This window comes from Scyliorhinus torazame, chromosome 3 (assembly GCF_047496885.1).
Source record: "Scyliorhinus torazame isolate Kashiwa2021f chromosome 3, sScyTor2.1, whole genome shotgun sequence".
In the NCBI taxonomy this organism is placed as follows: Eukaryota; Metazoa; Chordata; class Chondrichthyes; order Carcharhiniformes; family Scyliorhinidae; genus Scyliorhinus; species Scyliorhinus torazame.
In genome coordinates this window covers 199,931,500-199,947,579 of record NC_092709.1, presented here as the reverse complement: position 1 = coordinate 199,947,579, position 16,080 = coordinate 199,931,500, and the positions used below count along the sequence as shown (strand labels likewise).

At 50.1% G+C, this 16,080-nt stretch overlaps 1 protein-coding gene across 2 annotated transcripts in view; it reads left to right on the top strand.

Moving 5' to 3' along the window:
- The first annotated feature begins 8,864 nt into the window (after positions 1 to 8,864).
- The window catches only part of tec (tec protein tyrosine kinase), a 266,972-nt gene continuing 259,756 nt past the window's right edge, over positions 8,865 to 16,080 (top strand). The window contains exon 1 of one of the 2 annotated variants that reach the window (XM_072496724.1): positions 8,865 to 9,152. The gene's annotated coding sequence lies outside the window, so the exon portion shown is untranslated. Of the gene's footprint in view, positions 9,171 to 16,080 lie in introns of both variants that reach the window. The other variant, XM_072496725.1, reaches the window with a different exon arrangement.

Sequence of the window (16,080 nt, the reverse complement as noted above, 5' to 3'; positions counted from 1 at the left end):
GTTTCAGGTGCCTGGACTGCTCTGGAGGGGCTCTCCAGTATGATGCTGAGAGGGTTACCCACATCATGGCAGCCTGCTGTGTCCTCCACAACATTGCGCAGCAGAAGGGCGACGTGCTGGAAGGTGAACGCCAGTCCTCGTCCGACGATGAGCGAAGATGGGCAGGACATGGTGGATCCCCAGATGGTACAGCAGGAGTAGAGTTGGCCTGCTGTGATTCCTGCCCTGTGACCTGGGTCCCTGTTGGCGGCCATATTCTGGGGTGACCAGGCTCGTTTGCTGCTCAAGTGTCCCAGGTGGTGTGGTGCAGCCCTGTTCTGCCCACTGCCCAGATGCGCCAGGGACACGGGGAGGGAGTCCGAGATCCTGCAGTGTTTGCGCACGTCGCCTGCGGGCATGGTCCCCATCACCTCCTCCTCCCTTTGAGTGCCCGATGGCCCCTGGCTTATTCCATGGGACTGGTGTGCAAGCGGAGCTAACCCCTGAGGCTACCCCGCCACCTGCTGTTGCCAGTCCTGGAGTCCCACTTTAGTCTTGACCATGGTCTGCATGCTTGCGGCCAAGGGTGGACCATCTCAGTCTGGGACTGCGCCACATCACCCATTGACTGTGCCACTGCCTTCTTGGTTTGTGTCACATCAGCTAATGACGGCACCATCTCCCTCTGGGACTGGGCCACCTCCCTATGTGTCTGCGCCACGTCGGCCAGTGCTTGAGCAATGCCGCTAATATTCCCAGCCATGGGCTGCTGTGACTAGGCCACGCTCAGGAGCGCCGCTGCGATTTCCAGGTGTCTCTGGCACATGGTTGCCTGTGAGGTGGCAACCCTGTCCTGGGCCACGGCCAGCGCCTGCACAGAATGCCCCAAGCCTTGGACATGCTGATCCATAGCCAAAACCATCGCCTCCAATGCCTCCGCCTTGGCCTGGGTGACACATATGATCAGCACCACCCTGTGCTCCTGCATACGGTTGGACTCCTCCAACTGCGCTTGCAGATACCGGTTGCTCACTGACAACCCCTCATGTAGTCCTTGGCTCTGCGACTGCATCTCCACAATTGATGGGGCTGTCCATTCCAGAAGCTCGAAACCCGTCTGGATGGCAGCTAGTGTCTGGGCCAGCGCACCCTCCGACTGCCCACCCCCTCGGGTGTTCCTACTTCCACCTGATGTACCAGGTCAGCTGTGTAGTGGACACCAGATAGTGTCCCAGGGGTCTCTTCACTAAAGTGCCCAACTGAGGTGAGTGTTTCTGAATGGTGGAGGGTGTTGGAGACAGCTGTGACGGGAAATCCGTGTCATCCTCATACCCGAGGGTGCCCTGCATTTCGGGTCGAGGGCTGCCGTCCGAGCTGCTCTCATCGTCACGGCTCAGCTCAGCTGTGGGGGGGCACCGGCAGTAGCACTGGCTGGTGGCGGGGGACACCAGATGGACCGCCTCATCTCCAGCAGCTCCTGCAAGACACAAGACGAGACGCATGATAAGACCGCGGGCTGGGTGGGGAGTGGGGGTGAGGGTGGGAGTGCGGGGGTGGTGAGGGTGAGGGTGAGGGGGTGGTGAAGTTCAGGGTGAGGGTGGTGTAGGTGTGAGGGTAGTGTGGGGGTGGTGTTGGGAGGGTTGACGCATGTGTCACAGGGAACCGCAACTCAGCAGGGTCTCACTTCCTCGCCCGCGGCAGAATTCCACCCTGGTGACCTTCCTTTCCTCTGGGCCACCAGCCACGTCCAGGGCCCTCCCCTCTGTCACAGTCAGGGGCCGCAGGTCTGCTGGTCCCCTTCCAGTTTTATCCTGCTCCTGGTGGTTATGGGCGGCCTTCTCCTGGGGGGTGGGGGAGGGGGGACAAATGGAAAATGACAATGTTAGACAGTCCGAGGCGTGCAACTCAGGGGGTGGGTAGCTGGTGGCCTCAGTGGCCAGGGCACCCGGCCATGGCGGCCAGTATGGATGCCAGCCTGTGGTGCAGAATTGGGATTCCACCGCCCTCTGAGCTGGTGGGGTGTCGGGTTATGGGTGCGTGGGACACGGGTTACTGCCAGGGGGCAGTGCTGCCTCCTCACCCTGGCCACCCTGAGGAAATTGTGCAGTTTCTTCCGGCACTGCTGGCCGGTCCGGACAGTGTTGCCCATGGCAATGGCCGCCACTGCCACGCGCGATGAATGGCGGCGGCTGGCAACCTCCTTTCCCGGCTGGGGTACAGGGTGGCCTGCCTCTCCTCCACCACATCCAGGAGTGTTTCCAGCTCGGCATCAGTGAAGCGTGGAGTTACTCTCCTTGCTGCCATCTTGTTGGCTGGGATAATGCATGTGGAGAGTGAAGTGTGTATGGTAGTCTGTATTAGGGGTATTACGGTACCTAGGTTGAGGCTGTAAGACCATTGGTGTGGGAGGTACCTGAGACATGAAGAACATTGGTGAAGCCTACCTGCTGGTTCCGCCCAGTAAGGCGGAGTATAAGAGTCTGTGTCTCCCTAGCAGCTGCATACTGTACCTGCGCTGCTGGGGGAAACATCTAGTCCAATAAAGCCTTCAATTGTCATCCAATCTCGCTTCTGGAGTTATAGATCGAGCATCAATTTATCGGACTAGATTTTAAAGAATGGAGCTCCGAATCAAGCCGGAGTGTCTGCAACACAGCCCCCACGTGGCAAACTCAGCGGCAACCTTCAAACACTGTCTGGCATGCTTCAAAGGGTACCTCAGGACGGCCACGACTGCACCCACGGAGGACCAGAAACTGCAAGTTCTCCACTCGAGGGTGAGCCCAGAGATCTATACCATGAGCGAGGATGCGGACGATTTCGAGGCCGCGATGGCCTTGTTGAAAGGACACTACATTCGGCCAGTAAACCAGGTTTACGCCCGAGATCTGCTAGCGACAAGGCGACAAATCCAGGGGAAATCGCTGGATGAATTGTACCGCCCGCTCCTGGTACTGGGTAGGAACTGTGACTGCCCGCTAGTTTCAGCCAGCGACCACACAGAACTTTTAATCCGGGACGCATTCGTTGCAGGTATGCTGTCCTCCCAAATCCGTCAGTGGCTGCTGGAGAAAGAGACACTAGGCCTCAAGGAGGCACGGGCCTTTGCTAGCTCCCTGAATGTGGCCTCCCGAAATGCCCACGCGGACGTGCCCGACCGCGCGGCAGCCCCTTGGGCAGCGTGGAACCCAGCCGCAGCCGATCCCGATGCATCCCCCATCCCCCCACAAGCTTGTGCCGCGCAGCTATCAGGCAACCCCTGGGGGCCCTGCTGTTACTTTTGTGGGCAAGCCAAGCACCCCCAGTAGCGCTGCCCGGCCCGCTCCTCCACCTGCAAAGGTTGTGGCAAAAAGAGCCATTTCGTGGCAGCACGCCAGGCCCGGGCGGTCGCCGCTGTCTCTGGGGACGAACTGGTGCCGCCACCACAACTCTCTCCACGGTCCATGTGCGGGCTGCGGGTGCCGCCATCTTCTTTTTCCCCTGCCATGTGTGGGCTTCGGGCCCTGCCATCTTGTTTCCCAGGGACCACGTGCGATGCGTGGGTGCCGCCAGCTTGCCCACCCCCAGCCATGTGCGACCCGTGGGCGCTGCCATCTTGGCTGGAGTCTCAGGAACCTGATTCGGCTGACCACACACCGCCCGAGGAAAGTCTCCAATTTGTACCACGACTCGCCTCGGTGACCCTGGACCAGCCTCGGCCCCGAACACTCTCGACCGCGACGACGACCGTACTCATCAATGGGCGCAAAACATCCTGCCTGATCGGCTCCGGGAGCACAGAGAGCTTCATACACCCCAACATGATAAGGCGCTGTTCTCTTCCGTTACACCCAGTTAACCAAAAAATCTCCCTTGTCTCCGGGTCTCACTCTATCGAGATCAAGGGGTTCTGCGTAGCGAACCTCACGGTCCAGGGAAGAGAATTAAAAAATTTCCGACTTTACGTCCTCCCTCACCTCTGCGCTGCCACGCTCCTGGGGTTGGACTTCCAATGCAACCTCCAGAGCTTAACTTTTAAATTCGGTGGCCCTATACCCCCCTCACTGTCTGCAGCCTCGCGACCCTCAAGGTCGACCCGCCTTCCCTTTTTGCGAACCTCACCCCGGATTGCAAACCTGTTGCCACCAGGAGCAGATGGTACAGTGCCCAGGACCGGACCTTCATTAGGTCAGAAGTCCAACGGTTACTGAAGGAAGGTGTTATCGAGGCTTGCAACAGCCCCTGGAGAGCTCAAGTAGTGGTTGTAAAGACTGGGGAGAAGCACAGGATGGTCGTCGATTATGGTCAGACCATCAACAGGTTTCCGCAGCTCGACGCGTACCCTCTCCCCCGCATATCTGATTTGGTCAATCAGATTGCACAATACAAGGTATTTTCCACGGTGGACCTCAAATCCGCCTACCACCAGCTCCCCATCCGTCCGGACGACTGCAAGTACACTGCATTCGAAGCAGATGGGCGGCTCTATCACTTCCTAAGGGTTCCCTTCGGTGTCACAAATGGAGTCTCGGTCTTCCAACGAGAGATGGACCGAATGGTTGACCGGTACGGTTTGCGGGCCACCTTTCTGTACCTCAACAATGTCACCATCTGCGGCCACGACCAGCAGGACCACACCACCAACCTCCGCAAATTCTTCCATGCTTCAGAAATCCGTCATTCACCCGTTGAAAAGGAGGCCCGGGCCATAGTAGAAGCTGTGCGGCACTGGAAGCATTACCTGGTCGGCAGGAGATTCACGCTCCTCACTACCAACGGTCGGTAGCTTTCATGTTCGATAATGCACAGCGGGGCAAGATAAAGAACGATAAGATCTTACGATGGAGGATCGAGCTCTCCACCTACAACCATGAGATCCTGTATTGTCCTGGGAAGCTAAACGAGCCTCCTGATGCCCTATCCCGTGGCACATGTGCCAACACACAAGTGGACCGACTCCGGGCCCTCCATGAGGACCTCTGCCACCCGGGGGGTCACTCGCTTCTTCCATTTTATCAAGACCCGCAACCTGCCCTACTCCCTCGAGGAGGTCAGGACCGCCACCAGGAACTGCCAAATCTGCGTGGAGTGCAAGCCGCACTTCAACAGGCCAGAGAAAGCGCACCTGATAAAGGCTGCCCGTCCCTTTGAACACCTCAGTATGGACTTCAAAGGGCCCCTCCCCTCCACCGACCGCAACACGTACTTCCTGAACGTGATTGACGAATGCTCCCGGTTCCCATTCACCATCCCCTGCCCCGACATGATCGCAGCCACCGTCATAAAAGCCCTTCACAGTATCTTTACCCTGTTCGGTTTCCCCGCCTATATACACAGTGATAGGGGGTCCTCCTTCATGAGTGACGAACTGCGTCAATCCCTGCTCAGCAAGCCTCAAGCAGGACGACCAGTTATAACTGGTAACAACAGGTAGAGATGGAGAATGGAACGGTCTGGAAGACCGTCCTACTGGCCCTATGGTCCAGGAATCTCCCAGTCTCCCGCTGGCAGGACGTCCTTCCCGATGCACTCCACTCCATCCGATCACTGCTGTGTACCACAACAAACGAAACAACTCATGAACGTCTCCTTGTCTTCCCTAGGAAGTCCTCCTTTGGGACCTCACTCCCAACATGGCTGGCAGCTCCTGGACCATTCTGCTCCGCAAACACGTGCGGGCGCACAAGTCAGACCCATTGGTAGAGAGGGTCCACCTGCTTCACGCTAACCCTCAGTACGCCTACGTGACGTACCCATGGCCGGCAGGATACGGTCTCCCTACGGGACCTGGCGCTCGCTGGATCTCCCCCCCCACCAACCCCACCCTCCCTCCCACCGGCAAACCCCACGGCTGCCCCCTTACCAGGTGGATCGGTTCTTCCCCTGGTCCCACCCAGGGGTGATGAAGCTACCAAAGATGCCGAAGTCATGTTCCCGGAGTCACGGATGCCCAAGCCGGCGCCTGCATCACCGCCGAAACTGCGACGATCACAGAGGACTACCAGGGCCCCCCTGATCGACTAATTGCTTCATTATGATATGTACATGTAAAATGAATACTGTAAATAGTTGTGACATGTAATAAGGCAAAACACTGTACCACCGACGGGTATCATCATAGCCCCTACCACTGTATGACGTGAGACCACCACCCCCGCCGGACTCTTTTTTAACAGGGGGTGAATGTGGTAGTCTGTATTAGGGGTATTATGGTACCTAGGTTGAGGCTGCAAGACCATTGGTGTGGGAGGTACCTGAGACGTGAAGATCATTGGTGAAGCCTGCCTGCTGGTTCCGCCCAGTAAGGCGGAGTTTAAGAATCTGTGTCTCCCTAGCAGCCACATTCTGTACCTGCGCTGCTGGGGGAAACATCTAGTCCAATAAAGCCTTCAATTGTCATCCAATCTCACTTCTGGAGTTATTGATCGAGCATCAGTGTGTATATGCGGCTGCAGCTTGTCAGTGTCCTGAGTGTCAATTGCGAAACCGGTGAATCCCGCAGCATTTCTCATTGGAATCGATTGTGTTACATGTGGCCCCGGTGCTAACCTTTAACAGTCACTGAATCGGTCTGGGTGCGGTGCCAGTTTTGCTGTCCTGGAACTCCATGAATCCTGTGCCGGCATCAGCACTAGTCTCAGAAATGGAGAATCTAGCCCATCATCTTTGACCGGCTCCCAAAACACGTTTGAAATCACATCTAGCTGACCCTTAGGACCAAACTGATGGTTTAGAAAGCAGAGAAGGCTGAGGGGGGGAACCTGACTGAGGTGTATAAAATTATGAGGGACATAGATAGGGATTTGATTGGATTAGATTTGTTTATTGTCTCATGTGCCGAGGTACAGTGAAAAGTATTTTTCTGCAAGCAGCTTAAACAGTTCATGAAAATAAAATAAAAATAAAATGCATAATAGGGCAACACAAGGTACACAATGTATGGAGAGGATGGAACTTTTCCCTGGAAAGTCAATAACCAGGGGGCATAGATTTAAGGTAATGGGCAAGAGATCAGAGGAGACGTGAGAATTTTTTCCCCAGAGGGTGGTTGGAATCTGGAACTCACTGCCTGAAAGGGTGGTTGAGGCGAGAATCCTCACAACATTTAAGAAGTATTCACATGAACAATTGAAATACCAGAGCACAAAGCTATGGACCAAGTGCTGGAGAATGGGATTAGAATAGTTAGATGCTTGCTGGACGGCATGGATGTGATGGGCCAAAGGGCCTCTTTCCATGCTGTAAAACTCTATGACTCGAAGGCCTGTGATTTCAGCACCTTGTTGTATGGCTGTGAAACCTGGATGGTTTACAGGTATCAAGAAAAGAAGTTCAACCATTTCCATCTTCACTATCTGCAGCATTATGGTACATCCATAATGTTAGGGTTAGGTGAATTGGCCAATGATAAATTGCCCTTAATGTCCAAATTGCCCTTGGTGTTGGGTGGAGGTGTTGAGTTTGGGTAGGGTGCTCTTTCCAAGAGCTGGTGCAGACTCAAAGGGCCGAATGGCCTCCTTCTGCACTGTAAATTCAATGATAATCTATGATTAATCTAGGACAAAGGTTCGGCACAACATCGTGGGCCGAAGAGCCTTTCTGTGCTGTATTTTCTATGTTTCTATGTTATGTTCTATCCCAGCTGGTAATCCTCTGAAAGGCAGTGTTTCCAGGTTTGCTAGCACTCATCAAACAGATGGAGTTTGTTGGCTTGTGAATGCCTACTGGATGTAAGATGCTTGTATATTAAAGACCTTCTGTACAGTGAGGTAACCTGAACCCGATGACCAGTGGGCCACCCAAAGCTCCACTTCAAGGATGCTTGCAAGCAAGTCATGAAGTCCAAACATTGATTATCGCATCGCAACTGGCTGATGACAGAGGAAAATGGTGACACCTCTTGTGGGTTGACGTGCACCACTATGATGGACCAGTGGCTATGGCGGCTTGACAACAGGTGCCAATGCCAAACACAATAACCCACACCAACACATGGAAACCTCATATACGGCACTTATGGCATAACCTTCCTCTCAAGGATTGGCCTTTTCAGCCATCAGCAAAGGAGTGCCATATGAAGCCACACATCTGAAATAGATATTCAGCTGCATGTTCGTCATCTTTTGGGGATGGAAGGATATCGCCACCAAAGACAACAAGTATGAGGTGTTTAGTTGCACAGATGTAAACACAGTGGCACGAAACTATTTTAAGAGACAAAACCTGCCACTTTTAAGAGTGGTGCTCTAAGGAAACTTGAGGCAACTAATGGTCACACCTTTTTGTATTTATCGAACTTGCTGATCATAATTTATGTTTCTTTTTCTATTCTTTCACAGGATGTGGGCACTGCTGGCCGGGGCAGCATTTGAATCCTCTCCTGAATTGCTCTTGAGCAGGTGGTGGTGATCCGCCTTCTAGAACTCAGCAATCCATGTGGTCCCCATGTACATCCACAGGGCTGCGAGGAAGGCAAGTTCCTGGATTTTGACCCAGCTACCATACCATGAAGGAGCGGCGATCTGGTAAATTAAAGTCTTTGACACCATCTACTGAATCTTAGGACAGATGCTTGCGAAGGAGTGTGTGACTATTTCAGGTAGGCGGTTACTGACATCGAAATGCTTTAAAACATTAGCCAAAAGAGCGACAATTGGGTGATTTCTATGACACTGTGTGGGATCTTACACACCCGGTACAATCGGTCCTACAGTGGAATTTCTGACCAATACTCTTAGTTCTTATGATTCATTGTGCATTTCCTTTTTACTTCACACTCCAGCGATTTTCTTTGAAATAACTTGATTTTCAACGAGAACGACTAAATGTAGAATTTCTGCTTTTCTTTGCAGAGCCTTCCAAGAACAGTTTGTCCCAGCGTGCTCTAGCTGTTGGGTTGCGCATGTTTGTTGCTTTGCGGTGTTGGTTGAATCAATCGGTGTGTGTGAGTCTGTTAGGCTGACGGGGTGAAGTGTCCGTTTCACAGCCCGCACAGAAAAGCGCTGGAGCGGCTGTTGCTGTGTTGAGGAGCGGAGCCTCCTGCTCGCGGGCGGGCAGGTAAAGGCAGAGCGCGAGGAGCCGAACCCTGGCCCGCACACCTGAGCAGCGGCACAGGACTGATTGCAGCCCAGGAGACAAGTGCGCGCGGCCATGGTGCGTCCCAGCCGCGCAGTCTGAAGCTGCACCGAGCCAAGGTACAAAACCGAGAAAAGGTCCGCATTTCCTTTTGCAAGTAACAGATATGACTGGAAATGAATCGTTCTGGAGTTGTTTAGGCAGTGAAGATACTTTATGGACAGTGGATTAGTGCCAATGCAGGAAGTAAAGTAATGCTCAATGTCTCCTGCACCAGTTCGACATTTACTTTGATACTAATTGAGCTGATGATACGGCAAAAGCTTCGGCGGTTTATGTTTTTCTTTCGCCGTTTTGAGTATTTTAGAAACCACAAGATGCTTCAAGCGGACCTCCCGCCTCCCCCCTCTCCCTGTTTGCAGGAAGTGTTTTACTGTGTTTGCTATTGGCTGATAAGGAAGAACGGCACTTTGTGTAGAGGAGAATCAGTTTAACCGTTTATTTCTCTTGCTGTGTTACGATCTAACCGTTTACAAATGGGCTACGCGTACTTTTAAAAAGTCAAGGAGGGGAAAATGTGAAAGATATAGAAAATACGTTGTCAAGAATAGGTGACGACATCTTGAGCAGGAAAATTCCACTTGAACTGGAAGGCAACAGATTAGCTGGTGTCTTGTTCGCCTTAATGTCCTTGTCGAGTTTCTCTGGTCTGAGACGTGTTTACATAGGACAGGCACATTGATTATCTGTAACGACTGGAGCTGATCGTCATATTTCGCCGGTGGCTTCTTTTTCGAGTTTCTACTTTATACATAAGTAATTGTGCTTAGGTTTGTGTAGTGACTTTAATTATTGCACATCCAGTGAGATTTTGTTTGGCTGCCAGAACTGGTTAATATTTTGTTATTGAGTGGCTTTTCAACTTCGAAAAGACTTGTTTATGATTTTAAAAAAAACAAATTTAAAAATTACTTTGGTTTGCAAACCTCTTAAAGTGTAGTCAGATGGTACCTTTTAAATTATTACAGATCAGCAAGTTTGTGATATAAATTCGCATTCATGCTCTTTATAGCATCCATCTAAGCTACCTTAAAAGTGTTTCTCGAAATGAATTACTGTGTGTTGGCTAGTACAGCAGCCATTTTGCAAACAAGATTGCCCCACAAACCACCAAACATACAAGTTTCGCAACACCGATGGAGACCATTTGACCCAACCTGGCTGTGCTCTAATTTTGATGGAGCAGTTCAAAACTAATCCAATCCACCTTTGCCATAACGTTATACCTTTCCTCTGCTTAAAACATTTCCTTTTTCCTTAAGCATAGTTTCTGTCTCTCTCTCCACACTCTGGCTAAAATGCTTTTAAAAACATAATTTATACAATGACATCAAGACATTGCAATCTAATGTCTTCCAGTTATGCTGGAATTTCTGAATGTAAAAAATATCTTGTCATATCTTTGCCACACCTAATGATTTTAAATTGTTGACATCTCACCACCCATCACCAAAACAGAAACAATTGTTCCATCAACATAAAAAAGTTTTTAAAATGTTCATTACATTTCCTCAGTCTTTTCTGCTATGGTGGAAAGAGATCTAATGTTGCATATCTCTCAAATACAACTTCCCATCCTGAGCAGTTTCCTGATGTCTCTACATTATTGGTTAATGCCCTTGGGATGTGATGGGACAGCCAATACTCTTAATTGTGACCTAATTAATATTTTGTATAAATCCATCATTGGTTGGCTGAAATGTTAGTCATGCAGCAGTGTAATATTTAATGAAGAGTAGGGGGTTATCACAGTGTCCTGGTCAATTTTATGCCTCAATAAGCCTTGATTTTAGGATTCAGTGTTTGTTTTCAAAACCCAAATACCCTTGCCCCACCAGGTCTTTGTAACCACCTCCAACCCAACAGCAGATCCATGCATCTTGTGCATTGCTGATTTTAGCCACTTCATTTGGTAGTCATGCCTTCACCTGTTTCAGCCCTAAGTTGCAGAATTCTCGCAAAACCTTTCTGCCTTTTTACCTCTCTTTTCTCCTTTAAGCCTTCCTTGAAACCGACCTCTTTATGTCCTGGTATTTTCTTTTGTGCTTCGGTGTCAAATAGTTTGATAACACGCCAGTGTCTGGGGATGTTTTATTGTTTCAGAGGTGGCATAAAATGCTATTTATTAAGTGTATAGTTATATAATTACTATTTGTGCACCTTGGTGTGCACAAGTTCATTGCTGTATTTTCCATCATGACGACAGTAACAAAAACAGAACATACTGGAAAATTTCAGCAGCATCTGTGGAGAGCGAGAGAAGGGAAGTAAATGTTTCAAGTCTGGATGGCTCTTCGTCAAAGCTAGAGAGAACTGGAAATAAGGTTAGATTTATACTGTAGTAAGCAGTGGTGGGGCAGGATAGGGGGCCAGTGATAGGTGGAGAGTGACAACAATGTTGAGGGCAGAGACGAAAGGAATGTAAATGGGATGATTAAGACTAAGAAGGATGCTGATAGTGGCACATATAGATTAGAATTTGTAAATTGAGAACAAAAGTGAGCAGTGTGTTGAAGGGCCACTAGGAACAGTTGGCCCAAGTGGAGTGTGGGGAGGGGGAACAATGGTGAGGGAAAAACAGATCAATGGAAGGAATGAAAATAAATTGATAGAAATAAAAAGTGGGGTGAAGGTGGAGGAGAGAGTTCACTGTCTGAAGTTGTGGAACTCTACATTAGGACCTTCCTGTCGCTTGCCATTTCAACTCACTGTTCTACTCCCGCGTCCACATGTCCATCCTTGGCCTGCTGGAATGTTCCAGTGAAGCCCAACACGCACGCACACACACACACATCCAGTATTTTCTGTTCTTGATTCAGGTCCCAGCATTCGCAGTAATTAGCTTTTGACAACAGTAACCACAGGCCAAAGATGTTTAATTTTCCTGTAAAGTGATTGGGATGTCTTGCATTCACGAATGGCAGTTACAAATACATTCTTTCCTCTTGTACAAATGTTTTTTTTAGCAAATATTTTATTGAAGCGTTTGTAATTTTTACAGTTTAACACATTAACTTTTCTTAAAACAACCGCGCATGCCGACACACGCAAAACACCTAAAAGAACAAAAAACAGAAAACTACGTCCCCTACTACCCCTGCCCTATTCCCTAATTACCTGTATACTAAGTTCCATGTCCTTATCTAACATTGCCATGCCTCCTGTTTCTCTCTCTTCCCCCCCCCCCCCCCCCCCCCCTGCCCCGCCATCTCCGGGTGAACCCCTGAGTTGATCCTCTCAAGGCGAACTTGATTTTTTCCAGATTGAGAAACCCTGCCATATCGCTGACCCACACTCCTGATTTCGGGAGCTCCGAGTCCCTCCATCTCCAGGCCACCAGGGAGGAGAAGGTCAGAACATCGGCCTCCCTTGGCCTCCGGATCTTCCGACACCCCAGATATTGCCAGTTCTGGACTCCGAGTTACCCTCCCTTCCAGGACTTCTGACATAACGTCCGTAAAACCCTGCCAGAATCCCCTCCATTTCGGACGTGCCCAAAACATATGTACATGATTCGCCGGGCTACCCCCACACAGCCCACATCTGTCCTCCACCTCCTCAACCTGCTCATCTGGGCTGCCATCACGTGGGCCCTGTGGACCACCTTGAACTGGATCAAGCTAAGTCTGGCACACAACGAGGATGAATTGACTCTCTTCAAGCTTTTTCCCACAATTCAATTTCCAGCTCTCCTCCCAGCTCCTCTTCCCACTTCCTCTTCACCTCTCTGATAGGGGCCCCTTCCCACTCCATCAACTCCTTGTATATCTCTGAAACTCTCCCCTCTCCAACCCCTGTTTTTGACATCACCTTGTCCTATAGTCCCCTCGGGGGAGGCGAGGAAAGCTTGGAACATGCCTCCGTAAAAAGTCTCGCCGAAGGTACCGAAAGCCATTCCCACCCAGCAACTCAAAACTCGTCCTCTCGTGCCTCCAAGGTTGGAAAGCCCTCCTTGATGAAAAGGTCCCCAAATCTCTCAATCCCTGCCCGCTGCCATCTCCTGAAGCCCCCATCCAGCCCCCTCGGGGCAAACTGGTGGTTGTCACAAATCAGTGACCACACTGACACCCCCTCCAATCCCATGTGCTGCCTCCATTGCCCCCACACCCTTAGGGCTGCCACCACGGCTTGTAGAGTACTGAGCCGGCAAGATTGGCAGAGGCGCAGTTAGTAGAGCCTCCAAACTCATACCCTTGCAGGATGCCGCTTCCACTTGCTCCCAAACCGACCCCTCCCCCACTATCCACTTCCTGATCATTGATATGTTGGCCGCCCAGTAATAGTTAATAAAGCTCAGGATGGCCAAACCCCCCTTTCTGCGACCCGGTCAAATGTTTATTTGTAAAAGGGTGTTTTTTATTTTTAGCGGATTGCATTTGTGAATCCTCGAGTTTTAATTTAGTATATACTTCCATTATTAACCAAAATGTATTAGCTCATACTTGTCCATGTTAAATTATTTGTCAGCTGTCTGCTCATGTTGTTAACCTGTCTGTGAATTTCGAAAGTCTGAACATTTCTTTTCGCGATTTGATGAATCTCCCTTTTTGTTGGACATTTTCAAAATAGGGTGCACAAAATTAAGCCAAAACGAAACTGAATTCAGTAATGATTATTGGGGCCAATCCGACCTTTCTTCAATCTGAACAATGTCCATTTACTTTAATACCATTTTAATTCCATAAATAGATTTTGCTGTTTAAATAATAGCTATCCATAGAATCCCTACAGTGCAATAGGAGGCGCATCAAATCTGCACCGACCCTCCAAAAGAGCCCACTCCCCCACCCTATCCCTGTAACCCTGCACATTGATCATGGACAATCCACCTAATCTGCACGTCGTTGGACTGTGGGAAGAAACCAGAGCATACGCAGGAAACCCACGCAGACATGGGTGAACGAGCAAACTCCACACCAACAATCACCCTAGGCCGGAATTGAACTCGGGTCCCTGGCGCTGTGAGACAGCAGTGCTAATAACTTTGCCACCATGCTGTCCATAGCAAGTCAAAACTGGTTAGCACCACAAGGGGAATATAAATACTATTTAATACATATTCATAATGAATTGGTATTTACACTGAATGTTGAAAATAATTGGGTGGAGACAAGCAATATGTTTTAATATAATTTCTACATTCCTATTATCGCTGCATCAAGTGTTGTAATAGTTCCCTGCTATTTGCTGCCTCCCCCAAGTGACCTTTCTTCACCTGTGCACAAAAATGCGAGAAGACTATAGTAAGAAGTCTTCGAACACCAGGTTAAAGCCCAACAGGTTTGTTTCGAATCACTAGCTTTTGGAGCACTGCTCCTTTCTCAGGTGAATGAAGAGGTGGATTCCAGAAACATTTATACAGACAGACAAAGTCAAAGATGCAGTACGATACTTTGAATGTGAGTCTTTGCAGGTAATTAAGTCATTACAGGTCCAGATGGAGCAGGTTAAAGAGGTGTGAATTGTCCCAAGCCAGGACAGTTGGTAGGATTTCGCAAGCCCAGGCCAGATGGTGGGAGGTGAATGTGATGTGACATGCCCAACCATCTGGTCTGGGCTTGCAAAATCCTACCAACTGTCCTGGCTTGAGGCAATTCACACCTCTTTAACCAGCTCCATCTGAAATGAAAATCGCTTATTGTCACAAGTAGGCTTCAAATGAAGTTACTGTGAATAGCCCCTAGTCGCCACATTCCGGCGCCTGTTCGGGGAGGCTGGTACGGGAATTGAACCGTGCTGTCTGCCTTGGTCTGCTTTAAAAGCCAGCGATTTAGCCCTGTGCTAAACCAGCCCCTGGACCTGTAACAACTTAATTACCTGCAAAGACTCCCATTCAAAGTATCGTATTGCATCTTTGACTTTGTCTATATAAATGTTTCTGGAATCCACCTCTTCATTCACCTGAGGAAGGAGCAGTGCTCCGAAAGCTCGTGATTCGAAACAAACCTGTTGGACTTTAACCTGGTGTTGTAAGACTTCTTACTGTGCTCATCCCAGTCCAACGCCGGCATCTCCACATCAGAAGACTATGATTGACCATCACAGTCTTCTTTGCCCACTTTCCTAGCCTGTCCACGTCCTTCTGTAGCCCCCCCCCCCACTTCCTCAATACTATCTACCCCTCTGTTCCTTCTTCCAGACTGTTTTTAAAAAATATGTATTTTTATTGAAGCATTTGCTAAATTTTTATAACAATAACAAACAAAACAATAATAACATAAACATCAACATGGTAAACTAGACATTTCCCACCCAACCCCTTCTGTACATCCCTTAACCATATTGCACCTACTCTCCTCTCTTTCCCCCCCCCCCCCCCCACCTTCAGAATGCTGCTTCTGCTGACATTTAAATTTTCCCTGAGAAAGTCGACGAACGGCTGCCACCTCCAACAGCACCCCAGCATTGACCCCCTCAAGGCAAACTTTATTTTCTCCAGCTTGAGAAATCCAGCCGTGTCACTGACCCAAGTCTCCATACTCGGGGGGGGGGGGGGGCTTTGAGTCCCTCCACATTAACAGGATCCATCTCTGGGCTACCAGGGAGGCAAAGGCCAGAACGTCGGCCTCTTTCACTCCCTGAACTCCCGGGTTGTCTGACACTCCAAAGATCGCTATCTCTGGACCTGGCACCACCCGCGTACCTAGCACCTTGGACATTGCCTTGGCATACCCCTGCCAGAATCCACCAAGCTTTGGGCATGCCCAAAACATGTGGACATGGTTTGCTGGGCTTCCCGCACACCTCGCACATCTATCTTGTACCCCGAAAAACTTGCTCATCATTGCCGCCGTCATGTGTGCCCGGTGCACCACCTTGAACTGTATTAGACTGAGCCTGGCACATGAGGAGGAATTAACCCTGCTTAGGGCGTCTGCCCACAGACCCGCCTCTAACTCCCTACCTAGCTTCTCCTCCCACTTGCCCTTCAGTTCCTCCACTGGGGTCTCCTCCGCCTCCAAGAACTCCTGATAGATATCCAACACT